Source organism: Antennarius striatus, chromosome 1 (assembly GCF_040054535.1).
Source record: "Antennarius striatus isolate MH-2024 chromosome 1, ASM4005453v1, whole genome shotgun sequence".
Taxonomy (NCBI): Eukaryota; Metazoa; Chordata; class Actinopteri; order Lophiiformes; family Antennariidae; genus Antennarius; species Antennarius striatus.
This window is the reverse complement of record NC_090776.1, coordinates 19821269-19832838: the sequence shown is the minus strand read 5'-3', so window position 1 is coordinate 19832838 and position 11570 is coordinate 19821269.

Here is an 11570-nt window from a genome sequence, read left to right as displayed (position 1 = left end):
TCTCTTTTCTACTCTACACACACATCACAAAACATACACAACATACACTGCTCAACTGCCTTGTACATTGCAATATGAACTGGGTGTTGCAATCTAAATTAAAGCCTTTATATTTCAGTCTGAGCTCAGTTTATGTGCAGATAAACCGGATTTTGTCATGTTATTATGATTTAAATGCTGTGCAACATGGCGAGCAAAGGCAGCTGTACATATGACCGCCAGAGTATTTGAGCGTGTAGATATGTTGTAAAGTTGTACTGTGTATGTGTAAATAATAATGACGGTCTTTGTTTCATGATATTTTTTTGTTGAATTTTTTAACATAGCATGTATAGTTGAAATAAAACATTACTGCACAGAGACGTTTGTCCTGTTTTTTGTTTTTTAAACCAGGTTAGCTGTGTCTGACTTTGCATCATGACATGGAGCTGCAAACAGTAAATCAGATGTTTGGCATCTTTCAGATCCATTCTAAGATCCATGAGATGTTCTTTACTTACAGTGTAACTTGAATGGTGGAATTCATATGTGTCAAACTCACGGCACGGGGGCCAAATGTGGCCCACGAGAGCATAAAGGGTCAGAATGGCTAAAGATAAATAGGTCAGAAGTGTGCTTTGAGCAAAACTACTGTACATTTCCCATAATGCAGTAATTAAACCCATTTGAACTTTTACAACAAGTGGTTAATGTTCTAACTTGTGTTTGATGTTATTTTTCTTTATTCACTTGGATAATTTGATGGATTTATGTCGGTTTCATATCCTGACAAGTTATAACAGAAACAAGCAAACATTATTTTACTTGAATAAGTAAAAAAATTAGTTATTTAACATTATGGAGTAGTTATATTTATTTTACATTACATTGAGTTACATTAGTTACATTTATTGGTTAGATCTGGCCCTTTGACGACAGACACGATGCTGATGTGGCCCTCATCTGTTCATGAGCAGACCATCAGAGATGCTGGAAAATGATTAGGAGCATTTGTGGAACTGGTTCCTCTGACATTTGAAGCTAACACAGGGTCTTCAATCGCTGATATTATGTGTCAAAGTTTGCAAAGATGAGTGTTTAATTGCTCAACAAACATCTGATCTCCTGCTTGAGGCACAAAGATCTGAGTCGCCAATGAACTGAAAAAATGGACAAACACCAGCACACATAAGCATTTAGACGCATGCACTGTCAACACCCAAAGCATTATGGTCTGCACAGACGGGACCACGCTAAGAATCACTGCCAGGGCACAGGAATAAAGGAGCTGTGGTTGAATGCAGATCACATGTGTTTCTGCTTAGCTGAACGGGAAAAGATTTAAGTTTACTGCTGTTTATGTCATCAAAAGAAATGCACATAAAAATCTCATGTGCCTCGTGTCGGACTGCTGAACATCAGACGTGTAATTCATGTGAGATTTACACAGACACCGACACAAAAACATGGAGGAAAATAGATTGTGAAAACAGGAGCTTGCATTAAAAGTGATGCACATCTTAAGTATAAAAACACACCACGTAACAGAAACAAGATTGAATTCTTGCAAGAGTCATTTGCAAGATATCACATTTTCCGTCAGCCTTTCTATTACTTTAAATGACATCACAAACAGCTCTAATTAACATTTTGAGTCCATAATTTCTCCAGAATATGTTCAAGATTAGAAACCACAGAAGTCACACATCCAGATTTTTAAGAAGAGGAGGATGGTGACATTCCGGCTCTCCACCATGAGGTAATGTGTCCCTTCGGTCGTTCCCTTGTGGCACGATGCCTGTCGTCATTGTTGACACACGTGCTTCTTCATTTGCTTTCAACAGCACTTGCTGAAAACTCACACCTCCTAGCAACCCAATGCTATCTTTCTCTCCCTCCCTCTCTGACACACACACAAGGAAAACATCCACCCCCTGAGTATTCTGAAGGGGAGGTATGTGTGTGTGTGTGTGTGTGTGTGTGTGTGTGTGTGTGTGTGTGTGTGTGTGTGTGTGTGTGTGTGTGTGTGTGTGTGTGTGGAATGGGGAACAACAAAGAGCTGTCTCTTGCTCTTCTGATGTACATCCCATTCTCTCCATTTATCAGATGGTCTCTTTGAATTAGTGGTGGCGGATAAAATAGAGTGAGTCATTTTCTAGTCTTTTATTCATGTGTCCCTGCGTCTGGCCACATTTAGTCCTATTACTAACACTGATGCTTCTCAGACAAGCAAACATGCATTTGTTGTGAGGCAGGTATGTCGGAGTGTGATTATTTCAATGCAGAAGAGAATGAGATGACAATTTATTCTAAAAGACACACATTCTGTTGCTTAAATGCAAAGCAGAACACACAAGGTCACTCATCGACATCTAGGAAGGTGAACAGTAATTGCTTAAGTTAAAAGCGCAAAGTATATGTGTCTTGAAACTGCAACACTTGTGTGAATAGAACACAAAAAACACCAAAATTACCATCTCACCGCGGATGTCCGTTTCTATGCTTACCTGCTTTCTCTGCAAGTAAGCTTTTCTCTTTAGAATGTAAAGAAATATTTCACATGGAAAGATGGTCCTGTCATAAAAACTGGGCTGTCTTGGCAGTAAAACAACACATATTTCTGAATTATCTGCTACTTTACCAGAAGAAAGGGCAGTGGAACAAAAAAATACAACAACTTGTGTTGGTTTCAGCTTGTGTGTTGAGAACCTCATCTACCATTGAGAAACTCATGTGCCTTTGAGAACCTCACGTACCTTTGAGAACCTCGCATACCTTTAAGAATCTCATCTACCTTTGAGAACCTCACGTACCTTTGAAAATCTCATTACCGTTGAGAACCTTATGTACTGTTGAGAACCTCATCTATCATTGAAAACCTCATCTATCTTTGGAAACCTCACATACTTTTAAGTATCTCACGTACCTTCGAGAACCTCATCTGTCTTTGATGATCTCATCTACCGTTGAGAATCTCACCTACCCTTGCAAACCTTATGTACCTTTGAGAACCTCATTTAAGAATCTCATCTCCCTGTGAGATGAAAATTATTATTGTTATTAAAAAATTATTATTATTAAAAAAATAAACAAAAATACAAATGCAAAATTAGCACTTTGGACAAATGGCGCTGAATTCAAAACAGATCAACCAGAAAACCTTTGCAAACTGATGAGTAAAAGACTTTGGATGTCGGCAACATGGCGGTAAGTTAACCAATGGTCTTCTGCATGCACTACCCACATTATAATGACGCTAATATTGTTGAAAATCACCACCGCTTCCCTTGATGATGATTAGACTGAAATTGATCCATCTCTACTCCTTCTTCCAGCTTTCCCTAAAAGCCCAGAGGTGAAACCAGCAATTACATTTACAAGGCTCGGCCATGGAAAGATGCTTATAGAGTTTCTTTGTGGGCTTTAGCAAGTCCACGTGCACTCGCTCTAATGCATTAAGTTCTGACAGTGTCTGGGTAATGCTTCATTTGAAGGTGGGATTAAATGACAGGATAGAAGCTTTCTCCCAAGTTGGATTGAAGAAAAGTTTTGAAGCATTTGCATGACTGACTGCAGTCAAAGAAACATCGTCAAAGTCTAATCCATGTGCCAAATATCATCATATTGACAGCTGGGAGCTAATGGTACTTAAAGCTTTGAATAATGACATAAATCAAAGGAAAGGAAGAGAAAAGGGATTGTTGAAAGAGGGAATGGTCATACAGTCATGACGGGCCTCGTATTCCTATGCCTTTACGAGTAAATACAGACATCTAACCATCTAAAATCACTCACACAAATTCTTTTTTCAACAGGAGAACCCTAACCCTAGGATAATGTCATATTGGTGTGCTCCAGTTTGCATTGATGTCGACCTGTTAAGTTACTGTTGGTGCAATAAAAGCTTCCCAAGAAGAATAAATCATGAATGCAGGGCAAAGTGGTAGATAAACCTGGAGGGAATGTTCCAGTTGAAATGACTTCTTGTATGAAGCTCAAGACTTAAAAGCCAAAAGCCCTTAAGCCAAGGGTTACTGACATGACATGTGTCTCACGGCTTTATTTTCTTCACGTCATACTACTATGTTATGTTTTCATTCAATGTGTAAAGACTATTTTCTGTATCTGTATATCTGTTTATATTGTATTTTAGTGTTGGCTTTCTGTTTATTAAGTCTGGTTTTTGCTCTTTGCACTCTGCTTGTCTTTTTTGTGCACAAATCCTGCTTTGTGTGCCTTCAATTGGCCCTTGGGGACTAATAAAGTTTCTTGTATTTGAATTTGTTGTAAGTGTTTGCATATCTGCTCTTAATATAATGAATTAAAACTGTATAGGATTATGATTGATATATTTCTAAAAGTCAGATCCTTAATATAAATAAAATGATAATATTTTTGTGTGTACTAGAAGAAGACAAAAATCTCCCAAATAAATTCTCAAATAATAAGTACTAGTGCTAAAATGTACTTTAAATTGAAATGTTGGTAATGCACAACACTGAAACTAAAACTACAAGACTAGAATAATGTTGACTAAACACAATAAAACCAAATGTATTTGACACAGAACTGAGACTTAAATATTTTTAGACTTATTATTTTTAGATACGTAAGTCTAGCATGTACCTTGGGAGGAGCTACATTGTACTATGCATTATCATGTGTCTCATAATAAAATTTAAGAGAGCAGGACATTTCGTTTTGCCTACCGCATAATGTCATCAACACAATGACGTCACTATCTCACTTCTTGAGTTGTATATTTTATAATCCCAGTGGCTCGACATTGTATTTTCACTTCTGATCAAGAGAGGATAGAAAACCAAACAAATAATCAGACCCTGTGTTATTTTAATTTATACAAATTGCAGTCTGGAATGTGATGTTACCCTAGCATTTCAGCTTCCCACTATGAGTAAAATGACTGTTGTGTGAATGTGGTCTGTTGACACCACAAACAGAGACGTTGAGAGAGACAGTGGGAGGAAAAGACTATGGCAGCAAATATTTTAATTCATTGGTACATAATGTTATGGCTGCTGAATGTTCCTGCAGTGAATGGCTGCTATGTTCCCAATTAACCTCCAGGAAACACATGACAATTACTTTTTATGACTACATCAACACAACCCCGTGTTTGAACATGGTTATCAAGGAGGAATAAAAAGCGAATGTAAGTCTATACCTGTGGAAAAGATTCAGAAATGTATAACATTATATTATTCAATTATGTCAAGAAATTGCATCTGGAAGCTCTCACAAAATATCGTTTAAAATGGTTTCTACATTTTCTAGATGGTACCAGAGTTAGCATGACATGTGTTATTAGAAAGGTTTGTATTATCTGTAAAATAATCAATGGCAAAACATGACGTTGTTGTCAACTTTGCTGAATAAAGGTAACAAGTTAGATGAATGAAGAATTACTGACAGAAGCAAACCGGTCCTTTTACTTTACCAGGCTTGACATGACTTTCTAAGCAAATCTATTTCACAATAGAAAAATATAAGATAGCCTTATCAACCTTTTATGAAGAAATGACATTAAATGTAAGATATTCTTTGACAGTTTAGCATATGACTGTCAGCATTTCCCTCTGGGCTGATTACCCAAACTGGCGGCTTGCTATAATTATCAAAACTGGTGTCACTGATATGTCTGTGGTGTCCACAGGTACAGAACGATCCTCCTGGCTACTTACTGGAGTGGAAAAAAAACAAAACACCTTGATTGTTGATCTATCAATATGGAAAATCTGTTTTCTGTCCTCTCCAATTCACATGTCGACAAATAATAATAACGGTAAGCTGATGTGGATGTGGGAGGTTTTCTTTGACTTGGTGCTCATGAAAGCAGTGAAATACATCAACGTAAGGTAATGATGCTCATAAACCAAAGCACAGGCAAGATCTTTCTGTTGTGCACAAACAAGAAGTCCTACTGCATACATATGTAATGTGATGATGCTGACTATTGACTTAAGCATATAGACTTATGATTATGTTGTACAGTGAATCCAAAACCACTGCAAACCCACTAATTACCAGGCAGCAGACTGAAAGCCGACTGTTCCATTTCATTTTCCACTATTCTGTACATAATATCGTAATATTTAACCAAAGAATGTCTTTATTTTATGAGAGAACATGTCTGCAACCCTCTAAGCAAAATCCAATGTCCACTCACCGCATTCTCACCAAATTCTGTGTTAATTCTGTTTTTCAACTGGCAATGAAATGTTGGCTTTTCAGCTAACAGGATAATTTGATGGTGATCATTTTCACTTCTCGTAGATACCAATTTACTCTTTAACCTGTAGGCGTCCAAATGACCTGAATACCACCAAAATGAGGACAGTCAAACCATTTTAATTTAGCTTAATTATAACAAATACAACACAACTCTGCTATAAATGGTAACAGAGTGCAGTGGGTTGTGGTTATCTGTTGAATCATACCCTGTCCATGATTCAGTCACATCACATAACCCATGTAAAACACAGGAAACAAAAATCAAACATTTATATGACTTTGTAACATGAGCCTTTGCTGCTACTAATGTGGTTTCTGTCAGCGATGACAGCAGAAATGACATTGCAAACAATTATCATTTCCAACATAAACCTTACCAAATAGAAACTCAAGCTGTTCAGCCTGCCTTCTGTCTCAACCGGCTCACCTCAGGTCCAGCAAGATGATGTTGGAACGCCAACGTGAAACATCTTTCAGAATCTGGTTCAAACTGTCACGTCTCTGGATTATTATTATTATTCTGTTTGTTTTCCTGTTACTGACATATTTAATTCCAGATCCAGTCCAACTTCAAATCAGTTCATTCCCTGCACCTGCCTTCCCTTCTCACCCCTAATCAGCCACCAGTCTTCATATACCAGCTCAGCCCTCAGTTCTCATCCAGATTGACCTTCCAGCCGTTGAATCCTGCCAGCCGCTTTGACCTTGCTACACCTTACCTGTTTTCTGGACCCTACCTGTTGCCTACCCCTCATCCGATCTGTCGGATCTGTACTCTACCCTAAGTACAAAGTCTATCCAGGGTACTCAGGATACTCTACCCTGAGTAGACTTTCTACTCAGGGTAAACAGTCTACTCAAGGTAGAGTATGTGCTTTGTGCCTGACCCTGCCTGATTATTGGATTTTGCCTGTTTTCTTGCCGTCTGTCTGATTTGCCGGCTGTTTGGACAGACTCCCCGGTACCAGAACCCTGCCTGTCTTAATAAACCTGTCTTGAGACTCTTGACCTGCCCGTTTGTCTGCCACGTTTTTGGGTTCACCACCAGTCTTGTTCGAGCCCTGACACAGACATGTTCTGTCTGGACATCTGTGACACCACAGGTACCTTCAAAGTTACTCCCCTCAGATATACAACATGTTCTTCACTGACGCTCCGAACATGGTAAAGGTAGCACTTTATGACCAACTCACACCGTATGATGTGTGTGTGTGTGTGTGTGTGTGTGTGTGTGTGTGTGTGTGTGTGTGTGTGTGTGCGTGTGTGCGTGTGTGTGTGTGTGTGTGTGTGTGTGTGTGTGTGTGTGTGTGTGTGTTACAGTCCATGGAGACCTATATTAGGTTGATGGATGAACCTAAGCCAGGATGTATAATCGATAGATGGAGTATAAATAAACCAAAAGGTGCAATAATGATGTTGTTAATGACCAAGGATGACAACAAAATAACAATAGAGACAAAATGAAAAACTGAAGTGGAGTACTGCCCCTCCACTGGGGACGAAGCAGGATGGGATGTCCTCAGGGAAATCCTCAGAAAGACAGCAGCATTTGTCCCACAGGATTTACTGTCATTTCACTTGGTTATTATTAGTTTTTAGAAAAGTTGGGTAACTCAGAGCTCTATTCTGTTATATTTTTTTTTGGGGGGGGGGGTTGGTCTGGTTATGCTTTAGTATCGATGTGGGTCACCTTTGGACCTTAAGAGAAAAGGGCTGACCCATTGTGGTCCTGATCCCTAGAATCTAACTGCTTCCAGACCTCCAGGAGCAAATGAATGAAGCAGAAGGAGAAGAACAAGATAATAGAGATAAACTTTTGGAAAGAGAGAGGAAGAGGGATGGAAAAGAAAACATTTTCAAATTTGCTTGTATTGTTTACTGATCCGTTTGACAGTAAAAACCTGCGAAGATGCATGATGTGGTTTCATTGGTTCTTGGCTGGAGTCATACAAGGTTTATAGTTTATCCAGCTTTTACCACCACTACATTTTTACTACTACAGCCTCATAGCATCAACCAGGTCTAAACAGCCCAGCGCGAGAGAATCTAGAGACACAGCATAGAGCAGGAGCAGCGAGAGAGATGAATATCTATCTATACACTACACTTACTGAAGATGCACAGACCAGCACATTTAAATAGAGGTACTGATCTACCATTGTGTGTCAGAGAGAGAGAGAGAGAGAGAGAGAGGGAGAGAGTTATAAATCATTGTGTTTGGGAGAAGTGGTTGGGTGTGGCAAGTTGAAGCAAGCCTATCCAGCAAATATTCGGTTCCTGAGACTGAACACCAGGAAGAGTCTCACGTTTTGTTTGCGAGGAAATCACATCGAGGTCCGTCTAATGGCTCCTTGTCTTGATGGAAATATAGACCTCTATTTCTCTTCCCTGTTTCTTTCTCTTCTCTTCACTCCTCCCTCTCTGAAACTGACTCAGGCGCCCACAGTGTGGGTGTTCTGGATGTGTGTTGGTAAACCAATGGATTAGCCCAATGGCTCTATGACTAAAGCCCAGCCTGCTATTACACCGCTTTGTCATTGGGAAATCATATGTTCCTTGGCACTCAGGCGGTCACACCCTGACAGTCACACCTTACCCCTGAGGGACAAAGTTGTCTGCCCACAAACAGACCAGTGACGTGCGGTCAGGGGAGGAAGGTGAGGCTGTGCCTCACCTGCCATCATGAAAGAAAAAAATGGAAAATGGAATAAATTAAATGCTAACATTTATCCAGCGATGTGTATTGTAAACGTATTTTCCGTTTAACATCACCAATTTTAGGTTATTTTTACTCAAAATCGCTGAATTTTAACATTTACCGCTGAAATACGGAGCAGAGACCTGCGGTGAGGCACCAGCCAGCCGAGCCTCACCATGGATTGCGCAATAGCTCCGATAGCTGTGCTGGTAGCTATACAGTGAGACCGTAATGCTATCTCTCTATATGTCGCCATTAAAATGTTCAAACACATTTGCTCTATAAACTAAATTCCCGTAATTTGGCTAATGTATATAATGTACAGTGTTTTTTTGTCAACAGCTGCATGTGTGTAATGTCTTTCTTGAGTTGAGCGGTCCTGAAACCGCTGTGAAAAGGCACTGGGTGAGGCACAAAAATACCTGGCCTCATGGATAGGGGGCGCTGGTGATCCCAGGGATTCGTCTTGGGACTCCTCAGCCGAAGAATAAGTGAATGCAGGCTACGATCTACATTAAGTCAAGTGCAGCAATTATTTTTTCCGCTATTCAAATGGAGGATTACATATTGCAAACTGAAGGAAGATACGGACAATTTCTATAAACAAGTTATTGACGCGTTTGTTCAGAGGGAGCGGCGCATGGGCTTAATTTACAAATCAAACCTGACATATTAACAGGTAGGTAACAACATAATTTTTAATCAAATATGCTTATTTGATACACAAGCTGCTCATTTGGGTCGCGACCTCTGAGCGCGACCCCTCACTCTTCCTCCCCTGGACTAACTGCATGATTACAGGCCCCTAGTGTTCTGTGTTTCAGTTGCCTTATTCACAACACTGTGTGTGATGTGCTAAAAACTAACACAAATGCATGTACTGAGAGTGTAAAGAGAATTTTCCCTCTGGGGATCAATAAAGTTTGAATTATTATTATTATTATTATTATTATTATTATTATTATTATTATTATTATTATTATTATTATTATTATTATTATTATTATTATTTGTGTGTTACAGTTTGTATGTGTAAATAATTCTGCAATGACACTTCAACATAACCCACTCACTGTTGCTAATTAAATGGTGAATAAGCTACACTGTAGGTTCATATTTTTGTAAATCTGATCACTTGATCATGATGACGTCGGTGCCTCACCAGCCTTGAACCTCACCGCACGTCACTGAAACAGACATACCAACAGGCTGAACAGACCTACCCTCAGGTAAATGTGGTTAAACACGGATGCTCTAGTCATTTTTAATGTATGTAAGCATAGGTTGTTGATTGGAAAACAAATCATAAAATGAATGAAATAAATGCAACACAACAAGGTCACACGGACAAGATTATGTGGGGCGGTTATAAGTACAGCACCCCACCTTTTGTTAGAGGATTTAAATGAACATAGCTTGGATCTGACGTCGGCTTACAGCATGAAGTTAGCTCCCTCCTGTATTAGTGCCAGCGCAAATTAATTCTCCCTTAAGATCAATGGGCTTATGGTCTATACATATCAGCACCAAGAGGTTTTCTCGAGCGGGCTGCTACTTCACAGTCATCATCAGCCAACCTTGGATATTATTGCAAAATCTGATCGCCACGCTAAGGTCACAATATTCTCTGTTGTCTTCCCAGATCAATACATTAGGGGGCTCAAACAGAGCAGAGGGGGGCCTAAACACCGTCTCATTGTGGAGTTAAAGACTAGAGAGTGAAGGATTGAAGGAAGGTGGTTGGAAGTAAAGAGGAGCGCGATGACCGAGAGTGACGGGTGGGGGGAAAGGATGGCACGGAAAAGGAGGGAAGAGCAGAGCGCCAAGATGTTGCACAACAACCTCTAGTCTTTCCAACAGGCAGAATTATCATTCAGGGCAAAAACACATCAACCACAATCCAATAGCCTGGCCTCACAGGATCCAGCTTAGCACCACCCCCATCCCCAATAACACATACCCACGCAGAACCTAAAACCAGCTTTAGCCATTTTTATCTCTGCCAAGGAGGTTACGTTTCCCCAGGCATCTGTCTGTGCGTCCGTCTGTCAGCAGGATTACAAAAAACCTACCTTATATGATGGTTGGGAGTTTTGATGAGGAAGAACTTTTTAAATTTAGGAGTGAAACTGGATAAAAAGGGTGGAGTCAGGAAAATTGCACAATAGAGATTTTTGAGGTGTTTTTGCCTGTTAGACATAAATTGCTGAATTATAATAAAACTAAGTGAAAAGGTGGATCATGGGCCGTGAAAGAAAAGTCATAACTGTTAAACTGATAATATATATTAGTAATATATATATTATAATGATATCAATGTGATTTAAATAACGTAAATCATATGATGTGACTCACTTGTCTGAATAGGTTTTGCACACTTGTGAAAAAAACATCATGTTTCAGCCTCACAATCTATTATTATTGTGAGTAGAATCAAACCATGTTTTTGTTTTGCAATGAAAAATACATCACTATCAGATTTCTCTTTTGAATATCAAATCCCAAATTATTGTCCTAGCTCTGTAACGCTCTGTTCTAAAACGTGCCTGTCAGGAACAGGCCGTTTGTCAGCCCGGTGGTGTTGCTGGTTTGCAGTCTTCTTGTTCTAACTATAGCAGTGTTATATCCAGCATCCAGCAGC